At 38.9% G+C, this 12,039-nt stretch overlaps 1 protein-coding gene across 2 annotated transcripts in view; it reads left to right on the top strand.

Annotated features, from left to right (window-relative positions):
- The window catches only part of LOC131221641 (anthocyanidin reductase ((2S)-flavan-3-ol-forming)-like), a 31,332-nt gene that overhangs the window by 15,146 nt on the left and 4,147 nt on the right, over positions 1–12,039 (top strand). The gene's annotated exons all lie outside the window — the stretch shown is intronic.

Consider the following 12,039-nt stretch of genomic DNA (forward strand, 5'->3'; position numbering starts at 1 on the left):
AGTTTGTTGGCCGATCCAGAAAGGGAACAGTGTATAAATGCAATATAATAAAGGAGACATCAATCTACTCAAAGTTGTGAGAATATTAGACTTGCATAATGATGAATCACATCTAATATCAGCACAAGGGTTATGGATTTATAATATTCAGGGTATTTCTAGATAAACATGCACTTGAGTCCCAAATTACAACAAGAACATCGGAGAAAATGAGTATAACAACTGATTTCGGAAGGAATTAAACATGCATGGAGTAAAATTCACAATAAATTAACCCAATTCACACATAAAGGGGACATGCAATAGGATTCTTCTTGTTGAATTTGTAATTTTGGGGGTGTCATACTTAGAATTCCATATTTAACAAAACAAATCAAACAATACAAGCATTAGGGTTGTAAGGAACCAATATTTCTTCCCTAGTTTAGGAATTACCCACGCACAAACTCCAATTCAACAAAACCACTCAATGCGAATAACATGGAAAATAAATTAACAAACATAATCACTAAAATTCATCCTAAGTGTGATAAACGGCCACCTAGAGGTAACAGTCCACACCTAGAGTCGGTTGAGAGCTTGCGGAGTTGCTCTAACGGTGCGGAGTCCGAGAAATGATGCATCAGGGCCCTGTGCCAATTGAATTTGCATGTTAGGATACATGCAAGTGGCCTAACACACTAAAATCTGAGGAGAGTTTGGATAATTACCTTCCTATCAGCGACAATCCGCTTCTATGGCGGTGGAGCCGCGATTTCCAGCGAGTGATTGAGGTAGGAGAGGGAGATCTCTCAAAATCTAGCTCCCTTTCCACACACACACACACACACACACACACACACACACTCTCTCTCTCTCTCTCTCTCTCTCTCTCTCTCTCTCTCTCTTTGTTGGAAGTTTTGTGTGGGAGTGAGGGAGAGATAGAGGGCTCAAGGCTTATATAGCCTGGGTTTTTGCCCAAATGGCCCTGGGGTGACGAATCTCATTACATGTGACCCTATGGGGCTCAATTACGGTCCTTGGGTATGTCCCAATGGCCCCCTTGCCCATCAGTGCCATGGGATAGGTGTCCCATGATCTAATGAGCAACTGTCCAAAATTTGGTGGCAAACGGATGCAGAAATTGATTGCAGGGGTCTAATTTGTGATCAATGGTCACTATTTTTTTATCAAGGGTCTAATTCGGTGGACACGGGCAAGGAAATATCTCAGATATATGGTGAGAGTTTGGATGAAATCTAACAGTTGGAATGTCATAATTTGTTGTCCTAAGTGGCGGGGCTAATTGTTTTAAATTTCAGATTTTTAGGCTATTGACTTAGTGAGTCGCGTCTCATAAGTGCCTGCTTAATGGTGTAAACCATCCATTTCAAGGCACCTTTTGAGTCCATTGTCCGCAATGGACCACAAGCCTAGTGAGATGGACATTACTCTATAATTTTGGAGCTAGTGACCCACTAACGAGCGATCTAAAGCTTATTCGGGTAATTGGGGCATTTTTGGAGTAAATTGGGTAGGGAGATTTTTTAGGAGCATTTGTTAAGGTTTGGATTAACTAAGTTCACAGTGTGGCCTATTCGAAATTAGTAAAAATGGTGATTCGGTCATGATTACTCTAAATTGTTGGTTTTAAGCTAAAAGAGTAACTAGGTTGATTTGGTTCATTAATTAAGGTCTGACTCATAGCTAGCTCAGGTTTAGGCAGATCTTTAATTTAGTTACAGTTATTTTGATTAGTCAGTGGTAGGTCTGTTAGATTTGGGTCCTATTTGAACAAATTATTGGGCTAAACTCGATGTTTAAGTGATCGGTTGGATTCATTGGTTTTCTACGATTGATCAATCTTATTTGTACGGTTCTTTATCGGTACCAATCATGTATAGGCTCATTTCGATTGTCAAGGGTCAGTAAGTGACGACGTGGGCTAGTTAAAAAAAAATTTAAGGATTTTGACAATCCAAAATAGCAAAAATCCAGGGTGTTACAATCTACCCCCTTAAAAACAATTTCATCCTCAAAATTGCCTAATGTAATTAGGTAAAGGTATTGTAATTTTGTACGCCTAAGTTTCATTGATTTCACATTCATGTGCATGGTAAGGTTCATGCTAAATATGCTAGTCTGGCTTACTATAGTTTACCCCCTTAAAACTTTTTCAACCTGATGATTTACTATAATTTTTTTTATTTTTTATTTTTTAAAGATTTGGATTCATGATGACTGTTTCCCTTTATCTAGAATAAAAATATATGTTTTTAATGTTCGGCCAACATAGAGAGACGGTTGTAGTGGGCTTGAACCCGACACGTCGATTATCTACCTGACCAAGGTAGAAGGTTCATTGTATCCCTTCTTAGTCCTAGTGAATCATAGTCTTCTGCTCAATCAAAGTAGCGAGTCCATTGATAGTCGCCCAGGATTGAGAATTGGGTCAAGCCGCGAATGCTTCGTAGGTGTATAGTTCCGTAATTTTGTAGTCCGATTATTCTAGACATTTGAAAGATATTAAAATTTATTAGGAATTTCAAGTTTCACATTTATAAGATCGTTCATCGGGTCTTTTTAAAGAGAGTCCTTATTTAATTTATGTTCAACTTGGTGGGTGATGAGTCTCCCACAGTGCTTATGATCAAACGACTATCTGAGAAAGGTTTCCAAGGGACTAAGGCTTCCTGTCGATGTTATTGGTTTGATCCTATGGCCAGTGAGTTATGAGCAAATCATGCTTCGGTTTCATTGATTTTGAGAGAGAAGGAAGAATCAGAAGTTCTAAGATATTTTGGAGGTTTGAATGGGTGGTGACATAAGAAAAACCGTAGAAAGGAAAGAATTGTGTCTCCTCAACATGCTATGAACCTTAAATCCACAAGAGAATAATAAAACTCAAATTATTTTACTATAGTCTGCCTCTAATACAAGCTTACGAAGTCTTAAACGATGAAACTCAATCCTACTCAAGTGTCTTAATTCAACTGTATCGAAAAATACTTAAAATAGAAAGTGTGTGTGTGTGTGTGTGTGTGTGTGTGTGTGTGTGTGTATAATTTATTCAAACAGGGTGATTTCTAGTATGATAAAAATATATTTTTTTTAAATTCTTAAGAGACACTGAATACTGAAACCCTAATATGGAAAGATAAGTCTAGTCCATCGGCAACTCGTAGTTATAAAAATTTTGATTTCAACATGTCTATCATTAACAATGTATTTGTCACTTTTAGTTACAAAAATTTTATTTATTTATTTATTATTAAGTTTACTTTTATTTCACAAAATTTCATTTCATTTTAAGATCTATAAAAATTCCGCAAGTACCGGTTGTACAAAACCAATGATTTTCCATATGATTTCAAAATGTCTCTATTACTTGTAACATTTTATATATTTTTAGTTACTGAATTATTTTTAAAATTTTTATGAGAGTTTATTATCAAGTTGAAAGTCATCTTAAAATTTTTTTTATTTTATTTGGAGTTGTACAAAAATTATTAAAATTCTAAAAGTGATAGTTGTCTGAAACTAACAATTTTTGTATGATTGCAAAATGTCTTTATTTCTTGTAACACTTCTTATACTATTAGTAAATACATTATTTTAAAAAAATTTATAATGTTTTATAATTAAGTTTAAATCTATCCCACAAAATTTCATCTCATTTGGAGTTATAGATAAATTATTAAAATTCTAGAATTAACAACTGTCTGAAACTATCAATTTTTGGATAGTTGTCAATGTATCCTAAGATTAATTATATTTTAATTTATTTTTATATGAAATTAGAATTATTAAACTTCAATCTGGCTTTTAAATCACCTCAATCAGAGTTATATTGAGGGAGATATGACTTTTTAAAGTTAGTCCAAAAAGATAAAAAACAGCAAAAACTTCCGGCGGTGGACCGCCGATTTGGTGGTGGATCCACCACCCCCTATGGTGGTCGGTAGTAGCCCGCCGTTCCGGCAGAAGCCCCGCCACCCGCTGTGGTGTCTGGCGGTGGCACGCTGTTTTAGCGGTGGCCTCGCCACTTGATATTTGAAACTAGTATATCTTTCAATTTAGAATGAGTTACTCGACATGCCATATATGATTTTGGGGTAGGAAGAGCCACGTTAGCCAAAAAACTTGGTCATTTTATGAGATTACATCAGGTCAGTGGTCTAAAATTTATTTTATATACAATTTTACTATTTATAGTAAGTTTTAATTTAATTATAGTTCTTCATCCTTTTAAGCTTTAGGAGTTGAGTCTAATATGAAAATTACTTAGAGAAACTAGAAGATAAAGTGGTGGAAGGTGAGATTTTTGAAGGAGATGGGTTGGAAGGAGAGATCATAAAGGTTATTGGGTCTAGGAGAGAATGAGATTTGAAAAACTAGCTTGGAGAGGGGGCTTCTTATGGAAAAAAATGGATTTGGATTTGGAAGAGAGGGTTTGTGGGTTATTAGAAAGAGGGGCTTAGGAGAATTCATTTTTGAGGGTTTGGAGTTGGAATGGGGTGAGTGTAGAGAGGGAATAGGGTTAGAATGAGCTTATAAGGGAGCCCCTAGGGCTTTTAATGGTTAGGAGGGCAAGAGAGGGGATCCCTGCGTGTGGGAAGGCCCACCCGAGTTTGCAGTCGGCAGCAGCCCCACCGCTCGGTGGAGGGATCGGCAACGGACCGCCAATCTGGCGGTAGCCCCACAACCCTCTGGAGGGGTCAGCGGTAGCCTCGCCACTCCCTGTGATGTTTGTCGATGGCCCGCCCCAAACCGCGGTGACCTGCCATTTCTTTGAGCATTTCTTGGGTTATGGGGTAGGGGGTGACCCCTTTGTCGCGATGGTTCGGCCCACCAATGATCGGGAACATAAGACACGTCCTAAATGCATCAAGAGGGTTGACTTGAAGTTGGCGGCAGCCCTTTTTAGATTCAAGGGGCCGTTCATTTGGTGGTCTAGGTAGGACAAAAGTCCCTTAGGCTCAAGGCAGAGATGACTTAGCCCACCAAAACTAAAACGGGGTTACGTCCTACATGAGAACGGGCTATCAGATGTACGATACACGCGTTTGGGGATAAGGTAAGCTACTTTAGCTACTTAACTCTTCTATATGGGGCCGTATCGCTTCCAATTTTATTTTATTTTTTTATATTCCTGACTAAAAGTGATTCGGGTCATTTCTTATGGCTTAAATCACTTCTAAATTTAAAACCTAGACTAAGATTTCGGTGTTCAAATTAGCCGGAGGGCTTGTTCCTGGGATCGTTTTGATGTCACTACGTTCGATCATTCCCACCTATGTCAAAAATTGCGTTGCGATAGACCCACTACCCACGGCCCAACTAATCCCTATACCATGCTCTCATACTACCTGTAACGCCCCAAAATTTTGGGGGCCGAGTAGGTACTCGGCTCCCGAATTCCCGGGTGCCATGTATGCCCTATTAGACTTCAGAATTTTGTGTATTTTATTCATTTCATAAGCAGTGGGGGAGTGTAGCAGGCCATGAAACATAAATCAGTAACAACAAATTGAAATCAAGTACAACTATATATATATATATAATCCATGTCCAACGTAAGACAAAGTAAATAATAGGAGGGACTAGTCCTGCAAATACATCATCCTCAAAATGACTGGACCCCTGTCCTGTTCCCCGCAATCATCCTTATAGTGGACTACAAGGATCCGCGGAAGATCTGAAAGTATGACAGCTCCTCCTCATCATCCACGCTCACTCCATCAAGGGCGTTAAGCTCCGTGATCCCTGCATCTAAAGCAGGTTCTGGTTGGTGTTTTAAAACACCGTCCAAGAGTGGGAGTGAGTAGCTAACTTAGTGGTTCCATTAACAATAAGTTATGCATATCATCATACACAAGGATATATTTAGTGAAAAGCAATCATTTATAGAGTCCTAACCACTCTTATTAATGCAAATGCATGTTTCCATGATATGATGCATGTCCTTACTTCCAACACTCCCTCGAGCGATAATGTCTAATGATCGTAATGCCTGACACTTCCTCAATGTGACCTCGACTACCAAATCGTCAATTCTAACTAATGCAATGTGATGTGAGATGTTAGCCGAGTTGATTAATTATGTCCATTCATCTAACGGTTTGGAGAAACTAGGATACCTTGATAGATCAATACCCTATCTTGATCGTGCGACCTTAGTGGCCATGATAGTATTGCTCTCGTGATCCTTGGCCCATTTTAGGTTCGTCACTCCTAATATTAAAATCATACCAAGGTAATTTTAAGAAAGAGTCCTTACTCACTGTCACTATAGGGATGCTCATCACCCCAGCGTAGGCTGACAGCTCGGGCATAGTGTCTCATACCACCAAGCTTGGGTCCCTAGACTTGTGGGCCGCAACCAGCGATTTGTTAGTGGGCGTAAATGGACGCAGGGTGTCTCGAATTCAAGCAAGCATGTACATACATGGTTAACAAACATGGATGGCCGGTTGGTAGGCTAATTTGTCCCCACTAAAAGAACTACAAATTGTACGGCTTTGAGAGCGACATCTCGCATAGTCCGACTACAGTAGACAATCCGCAATTTGTCTAATTGGGCCAAATTTGCCCATGGGCAGGCCTACCAGAAGGGTTGCCCAAGTGGGTTCTGAATTTACTGGCCGATCTAGAAAGGGAACAGTGTGTAGATGCAACATAATAAAGGAGACATCGACCTACTCAAAGTTGTGAGAAATTTAAACTTGCATAACGATTAATCACATCCAATATCAGCACAAGGGTTATGAATTTATAATATTCAGGGTATTTCTAGATAAACGTGCACATGAGTCCTAAATTACAATAAGATCATAGGAGAAAACGAGTATAATAACTGATTTCAAAAGGAATTAAACATGCATAGAGTAAAATTCACAGTTAATTAACCCAATTCGCACATAAAGGGGGACATGTAATAGGATTCTTCTTGTTAAATTTACAAATTTGGGGGTTTCATGCTTAGAATTTCATATTTGATAAAACAAAGCAAACAATACAAGCATTGGAGTTGTTAGGAACCAATATTTCTTCCTTAGTTTAGGAATTACCCACGTACAAACTCCAATTCAACAATACCACTCCATGCAAGTAACACGCAAAACAAATTAACAAACACAATCACTAAAATTCATCCTAGGTGTGATAAACGGCCACCTAGAGGTAATGGTCCGCACCTAGGGTCGATTGAGGGCTTGAGGAGTTGCTCTAACGATGCCGGGTCCGAGAAATGATGCATCAGGGCCCTATGCCAATTGAATTTGCATGTTAGGATACATGCAAGTGGCCTAACACACTAAAATCTGAGGAGAGATTGAGAAATTACCTTCCTATCAGCGACAATCCACTTCTATGGCGGTGGAGCCACGATTTTCGATGAGTGATTGTGGTAGGAGAGGGAGATCTCTCAAAATCTAGCTCCCCTTCCACACACACACACACACACACACACACACTCTCTCTCTCTCTCTAATGGAATTTTTGTGTTGGAGTGAGGGAGAGAGAGAGGGCTCAAGGCTTATATAGCCTAGGTTTTTGCCCAAATGGCCCTGGGGTGACAAATCTCATTACATGTGACCCTATGGGTCTCAATTACGGTCCTTGGGTATGTCTCAATGGCCCCCTTGCCCATCCGTGCCATGGGATAGGTGTCCCATGATCTGATGAGCGGCTATCCAAAATTTGGTGGCAAACGGATGCGGAAATTGATCGCAGGGGTCCGATTTGCGATCAATGGTCACTATTTTTCGATCAAGGGTCTAATTCAATGGACACAAGTAGGGAAATATCTCAGATCTATGGTGAGAGTTTGGATGAAATCTAACGGTTGGAATGTCATAATTTGTTGTCCCAAGTGGCGAGGCTAATTGTTTTAAATTTCAGATTTTAGGCTATTGACTTGGAGAGTCGCATCTCACAAGTGCCAGCTTAATGGTGCAAACCATCCATTTCAACGCACCGTTTGAGTCCAATGTCCGTGATGGACCATAAGCCCAGTGAGATGGACATTACTCTATAATTTCGGAACTAGTGGCCCACTAACGAGCAGTTTAGAGCTTGTTTGGGTAATCGGGGCATTTCTGGAATAAATTGGGTAGGGGGATTTCTTGGGAGCAGTTTCACAGTGTGGCCTATTCAAAATTAGTAAAAATGGTGATTCGGTCATGATAACACTAAACCGTCGGTTTTAGGCTAAAAGGATAACTAGGTTGATTTGGTTTATTAATTAAGGTCCAACCCATAGCTGGCTTAGGTTTGTGTAGATCTTTAATTTAGTTACAGTTGTTTTGATTAGTCAGCGGTAGGTCTGTTCGATTTGGGCCCTATCTGAACAAATCATGGAGCTAAACTCGATGTTTAAGTGATCGGTTAGATTCATTGATTTTCTACGATTGATCAATCTTATTTGTACTGTCCTTTATTAATACCAAGCGCGTATAGGCTCACTTCGAGCATCAAAGATTAGTAAGTGACGACGTGGGCTAATTTAAAAAAATAAAAAATAAAAAATAAAAAATAAAAAAATTAAGGATTTTGATAATCCAAAACAGCAAAAATTAAGGGTGTTACACTAGCCCAATGAACTTCTCGATGAGTTGCCTCCCATGTGAGAGAAACAACATCATATCGACCTTATTCCAGGGACTAACATATTCAATCACTCTCATTATCGAATGAGCCCGAAAGAGTTTGATATTTTACAAGGACAATTAGAGGAATTAATCTGTAAGGGTCTAGTGTAAGAAAGTATCAATCCAATTGTCATACCAACTATATCGACACTTAAGAAGGATGAGAGTTGGCACACGTGTATCGACAATTGAGCAATAAATAAAATAATCATAAAGTGAAAATTTTCTATACCATAACTAGTCGATATTTTGGACATGCTAGAGGGGGTGAAATTATTTTCCAAACTAGACACACTACCACTTAATGTTTCCAAATCATCAAGTGGGGAAACCAATAAATAGTCAGCTTAAGCTTAACGTTGATGCATCGACAAGACGGAACGCATGTAATGGCGGAGGGGAAGGAGTATAGAGATCATTGGGGAAAGGTAATCTTCGCATTCCACAAATCCTATGATTGGGTGGCGAATATGGTTGTGGAAGCCCAAGCTTGGCGGATGCTTTACAAATATGTGGTGAAATGGGATTGAAAAACTTCCTTATCAAAACATATTCTAAAGTTATAGCAGAGGCTGCCTCGAATACAACATGGGTTTGTGTCGTGGAACATCTAGTATCGAATGGGGATAGTTATTAAAACACAGTCCTCTATCCTTTTTAAGATATCCTACACCCTCTGTGAAGGTAATGCGGTTGTGGTCGCCTTAGCAAGGATGGGCAGTGGTCGGCACCCAATCATGATATAGTACAGTCAAGTAGACCTCCCACGCCACATTAGAGGCCCAATTTCTTTGGATCCAACTGGTGTGAATGCTATTATCAGGATGTAATAATTATAGGGTTGTCGTTTCTAGTGGCTTTTTTTTTTCCCTTTTTGTGCAATGCTACGAGTAGTACAGGATAGGCCTATCCTGGATTTTTGTGGGGTAGGCCTAAAGATTGTAGCTATACATTTTTCTTGATCAAGAAAATGTTTTATTATAAAAGTAAAAATAAAAATAAAAATAAAGGTTGATCCGCCATGTGGCGTCATTCCTTTTTTAAAAAATCAAAACAACATAAAAAGTCACATCAATGAAAAAATATTTCCATTTTCCTCATTTTTCATGATTTTCCTTATAGCCAAATAAGTCTTTCTCTTCCTTTATTGGACCTTTCAGGTCTTTTAGGGCCTATTTGGATACCACCAAATAAGTTACTTTTAAACTTATTTTAAGTTATTAAATTACTTTTTTTCACTTAAGTTGGTTCGATAAGTATAATTATAAAAGTAACTTAATGCTAAAAGCTACTTATTTCAATAATTTCTTTTATAACTTTCTAACTTATTACTTTTGTAGTTTTCTCTCCAAGTTACCATCCATTCTAAACGAGTCCCTCTCTAACGGTCCTCGTCAAAGGAGGACCCATATGATGGACTATCCCCATTGAAGGTGGACCCCACGCGATGTACAATTCAGATCACATGATGGATGACCCCATATTAATGTGGGCTCACATATGTATGGTCCACATTAAAGGTCATTCTCCGATGATAAATAGCCTCACATCCAAAGTGGGAGGGTATACTAGACAACTCACTTCAAAGGTAGGGCCTACATGATGGATGGTTCATATCAAAGTTGGTTGTACATGTTTTGTAGTGGACATTGAAGTGGGGCCCACATGATGGATGTCTCACATCGAGGTCGACCCTAAATGATAAATGGTCTACATCAAAGGTCAGCCCTTAATGATGAATGGTCTACATCCAAGACAAGCCCTACATGATGGACAACCCACATTGAAGGTGGGGCCCACATGATGGACAATCCACAATAAAGGTGGGGCCCAAATGATGGACGGTCCACATCAAAGGTGGACTTCACAAAATGGATAATCCACATCAAGATGGGCCCCACATGATGGACAATCCACATCAAAGGTCATCCCTAATGATGAGTGGCCCAGATCAAAGTCGGGCCCCGTATGATGGATGGCCCATATCAGATGTTGGGCCAACATGACGGACAATCAACAGGATGGGCGATGGATATTAAAGGTGAACCTCACATGATAGACAATAACAATGATGGTGGGCCCTACACGAGGGATTACCAACTTCAAAGGTAGGCCCTACATAGTGAACGATGCACATTAAAGGCCAACCCCTAATGATGAATGGCTCACATCCAAGGTGGGCCCTACATGATGGTGGCCCGCATCAAAGGTGGGGCCCACACAATGAACAATCCACATCAAAGGATGGCCCCACATGATCAGTAGAGAATATGTGAGTGGACCAAACAAAATTAAGAGATAAATACTTACGTGATGTTTAATTATTATTATTATTTTTTTGCTGACAAGTATATTGTTTATCAACTTAAGAAGTATAAATCAATGTATAATTAACTTATCTAAAGTAACTTACAATCCAAACCCTCCGTTAATAACCTTGATAACCACAATAAAAATAAAAATTAAAAAATTAAAAAAAAAAAAAAACTAACGGAAAATTACAAAATACATGTAAAATAAAACAATGCAGGGATATGGAGTGTCAAAAACCCTATTGGAGAAGGTAGCATGGAAATTCTCCAAACAAAACAACATAGATCTCATCACCATTATTCCTAGTGTCATCACCGGCCCATCCCAAACCATTTTTATTAGTGAATTGATAGATTCTCAAACATTAGTTAAACTCATTAACCTACTTAAAGAGTTTGTCAATTGCTTTTCTTAGAATTATCACGAATTGCCTGAAACTAGACCGGTCGAACACAAATTACCCATGAATGAGGGATATTGGCCATACATTAATGAAGCAAACCTAAACTAAGGCAATTCAGCTTACCCATCAAATTATCAAAATTCCCTCAACATGTGGGGTTGCAACTTGGGAAGGTTGAGGGACAACTGAAACCCAACTCATCTCAAGAGAACCTAATCTTCAATCCAACCCACAACCTGAGGTGCCCAACAACCCAACCCTAAGTCCTTTCTACTCGACCCCAACTTGGATATATGTGATTATTCCTAACCCAACCTAACCTAATCCATGTTTGCTCAACGTAAACCCTACCTGAATTCAAATCAGGTTGGCATCTTCCAACCCAAGGACTTTAACAATCCAACCCAACCCGACTCCATAAGACTTGAGTTGACTTGAACCCAAGTTATGTCCTTATTGGCAATATTCCTTTGGCATTAGTTACCTCGTTTTTTTTTTTTATGAATTCCATGCCAGGAAAAAAGGTAGTTGATTGTTTCATGGAATCTACTATTTTTTATCTTTATCATCCAAACAACAAAAGAGGTCATGCTAATGATCAAAACATTTCTATTTTTTTTTTCGATTTTATCGTTTTCAATACCTAAACATGCCTTTTCTCTTACTCTTTTATAGACCTTTCATGCATTTTAA

Source organism: Magnolia sinica, chromosome 12 (genome assembly GCF_029962835.1).
Source record: "Magnolia sinica isolate HGM2019 chromosome 12, MsV1, whole genome shotgun sequence".
NCBI classification, from domain to species: domain Eukaryota; kingdom Viridiplantae; phylum Streptophyta; class Magnoliopsida; order Magnoliales; family Magnoliaceae; genus Magnolia; species Magnolia sinica.